Source organism: Herpailurus yagouaroundi, unplaced genomic scaffold (assembly GCF_014898765.1).
Source record: "Herpailurus yagouaroundi ecotype Mexico unplaced genomic scaffold, PumYag 222, whole genome shotgun sequence".
NCBI classification, from domain to species: Eukaryota; Metazoa; Chordata; class Mammalia; order Carnivora; family Felidae; genus Herpailurus; species Herpailurus yagouaroundi.
Genome location: NW_024412453.1, coordinates 4,482,056 through 4,485,514, shown reverse-complemented (window position 1 = coordinate 4,485,514; position 3,459 = coordinate 4,482,056). Strand labels below are relative to the sequence as shown.

The 3,459-nt window shown below is 52.3% G+C and overlaps 1 long non-coding RNA gene across 1 annotated transcript; it reads right to left on the bottom strand.

Annotated features, from left to right (window-relative positions):
* Positions 1-12: 12 nt before the first annotated feature.
* Positions 13-1,745, bottom strand: LOC121019447 (uncharacterized). The gene is made up of 2 exons (XR_005785588.1): positions 1,679-1,745; positions 13-1,449 (listed from the first exon to the last, which is right to left on the bottom strand). It is a non-coding gene; the product is annotated as an uncharacterized LOC121019447 (long non-coding RNA).
* Positions 1,746-3,459: the final 1,714 nt, after the last annotated feature.

Here is a 3,459-nt window from a genome sequence, read left to right as displayed (position 1 = left end):
TGTGTGTGTGTGTGTGTGTGTGTGTGTGTGTGTGTGTGTGTGTGTGTGTATACATAGTAACCCAAGAAAACACGACAACATAAGTTCTGGGGTTGAAGCCGGTGTCCACCTTTACAGAAACGTACAGCTTTGTCAAGCTGGGTGAGAAGCTAGCCCCAACTTCCTCATGTGATTTTGCTCCAGATGAAGGCGGTCTATTCGGATCCAGGGCAACCCTTAGAGACGCGGGGAGGGGAAAGCGTCGGCATGGTTTACCCCAGCCAAATAGCGAATTAGCTGTAAAACCGCACGAACCCCACAGACCCTTTCCCCACACCCAGCCACGGTTAGCGTCTTCGCTCCGCCTGTCTCCGGATTCTTGTTAGCACCCAGAAGGCGAAGGTGGGTTAGGCAGCCTGCTGCCCCTTCTCAAACACGCTGTACATTAGTGTTGCGGACACGCCTCCCGGGGGGGGGGGGCCTATGTCTGCCCTTTACAATCATGGCAACTGGCGGACGACACAGGCGCCTTGCCCCTCACAATCATGGCATCGCGCACGACGCAGGGGAAAATGCGTTCGCCCTTTACTATCATGGCACCACAGTAGCCCACCAGGAAGGGCGCGTGCCCATCACAATCATGGCGCCATAGAGATCCTCAGCGAAAGCACGCCCACCCCTCGTAATCATGGCGCCGCGGACAGCGCTCCGAAAGTATGTTCGCCCCTCATAATCATGGCGTCGCAGTGCAGCGGCAGTGTGTCTGCCCATTGCGACAACGGTGCTGGCAAACGGCATAAGCATCGGTTTTTCGACACTGGCGCCCGCCCCCACAACTAAGTGCTGGCTGACAGCGTTATCTGGGCACTGAGGGAGGACGTTTGTCCTCACAATCATGGTGGCACAATTACGGCCTCTAGGATAGTGCCCCGGAAGTTTACCTGCCCTTCACAATCATGGCATCTGGGGAGGCGCTCTAGAAGTGTACGTACCCTCCGGAAGTGGTGGACGGGATGGGGGTGGGGAGACGTATGCCTGACCTTCACAATCATGGCGTCGCGGACCACTCAGCGGAAGTTTGCCTGCCCCTTAGGATCACGGTGCCCACAGCGTTGGCTGTTCGATGCTGGTTCCTGTCCCCATAACCGTTTTTGAGTGAGGGCATCTACCCTTCACAATCATGGCGTCACAGCACAACGGAAGTGCGTTTGCTACGCACGATCATGGCGCCGACGAAAGGCTAGCAGATGTGCGTTGCCCCTCATGATTATGGCGCCGACGAACTGCTCAGCGGGTCCGTCCGCCCCTCACAATCATGGCGCTCCCAAGGCTCAGCTGCTGAGTATCTGCCCCTTTCAATCATGGCGGCCAGAGCGGAGCAGGGCGGGGCGGGGTGGGGTCTGGGAGGGAAAAACGGGCTGGCGGTCCTGGTGCAACTGCTCATGTGACTGGGAAGATGGCCGTCTTTCCCTGGTAAGGAAGAAGCGGTGGTTGGTTTGGGAGAGGGACTATAGCTGCTGTCTCTGCGAGTGTGAGCTTGTGTGAGTCAACGGGAATTGCTCTCTTGGTGAGGTGCTGGTGGAGCCTCCCATTCCGTACCCGGTTGTTTTGACCGCAGAATCCCCGGCCGCTACCCTGGTCCACAAGAGGTCCCTGAGGCCCCACGGGTGGTTCCCTCCCGGCTACCCGTTCCTTGCACCTTTCACGCTCCCCTCTCCATTCACTCCTTAAAGAAAACCCAAGTTCCCCGGCTTCCTGTGTCCCAGGTTCTGGGGGCGCTGCGTGCAAAGAGTGGTGGACTCAGCTCGGTCTGGATGATAGGGGACACCTAGCTGTTTCCAGTGCTACTCGGCTCACCTGGACGACACTCGATTGCTTCTCTGTGAAATGGCTGCCCTTGGTCCCACTGTGTGCAGGGCTTCCCGCTGGGCACTGGGGATGCACAGTCTGCGGACGTACCCCTTGGCCTTAAGGAGTTAGTTTAGTGGAGCAGACGCACCGAGTAGAAGAGTCATGAGATGTAATTTCACCTGGGGCTTGGGGAAGGCTTGAGAAAGGCAGACCCTTACATTGGGTTTCGGAGAGTGAATAGGAGCTCAGAACAGGCGGGGACAGCGTGTGCCCTGGCTGACCGGCCGGGCAGGGCTCTTGTGGTTGGAGTAGCTGGGAGTGGCTCGTGCTGAGGGTCCAGCCGTGCTGTGTGTGCGGGAAGAAGTCAACAAGCTGTGATGGTTCTAGTGGGTTTATTTGGGAAATAGATGGGAGCTCTACCCTGCATCTCAGAAAGGGAGAGGAGGGCTTTTTTTTTTTTTTTTTTTTAATTTAAATCGAAGCTAATTAACATACAGCGTAGTAATGGTTTCAGGAGTAGAATTTAGTGATCACAGCAAGTGCCCTCCTAATGCCCATCAGCCAGTTAGCTCACCACCCCCCCAACACCCCTCCAATAACCCTCAGTTTGTTCTGAGTTTGAGTCTTTTCTGGTTTGCCTCGCTCTCTGTTTTTATCTCACTTTTGCTTTCCTTCCCCTGTGTTCATCTTCCCCTATGTTTTGTTTCTTAAATTCCACATATGAGTGAAATCATATGATATTTGTCTTTCTCTGACTTATTTTGATTGGCATAATACATTCTAGTTCCACCCATGTTGTTGCAAATGGCAAGATTGCATTCTTTTTGATCTTTGGGTAATAGTCCACACACATACACCCCCCACATCTTCTTTATCCATTCATCAGTCGATGGACGTGTGGGCACTTTCCATGATTTGGCTCTTGTTGATAGAACTGCTATAAACATTGGGGTGCATGTGCCCCTTCGAATCAGCATTTTTGTATCCTTTGGATAAATATCTAGTAGTGCAATTGCTGGGTCGTAGGGTAGCTCTATTTTTAATTAAAAATTTTTTTCTTTTAACGTTTATTTGTTATTGAGAGACGGAGATAGACCATGAGCACGGGAGGGACAGAGAGAGGGGGAGACACAGAATCCAAAGTAGGCTTCTGTCTCCCAGCTGTCAGCACGGAGCCCGATGCGGGACTCGAACTCACAAACCGCAAGATACGCCCTGATCCGTAGTCGGACACTTAACCGACTGAGCCACCCAGGTGCCCCTCTGTTTTTAATTTTTTGAAGAACCTCCACACTGTTTTCCAGAGTGGTTGCACCAGTTTGCATTCCCACCAACTGTGCAAAAGTGTTCCCCTTTCGCTGCATCCTTGCCTACGTCCATTGTCTCCTGAGTTGTTCATTTTAGCCATTCTGACAGGTGTGAGGTGGTAGGGAAATCACTTTCTGATCTTTCTTTCCAAATGTGGTTTCCCGTGAATGAGTAAGTGAGCAAATGAAAGAATATACAGCTCTAGACTCTTGAAATACTGACAGTTAAGCAGCTTCCTTCCAAAGGAAGGAATCCTCAAAACCCATTTTTCCTCAAAATCCATTTTTTAATCCTCAGAACCCATTTTTCAGATGAGGTCAT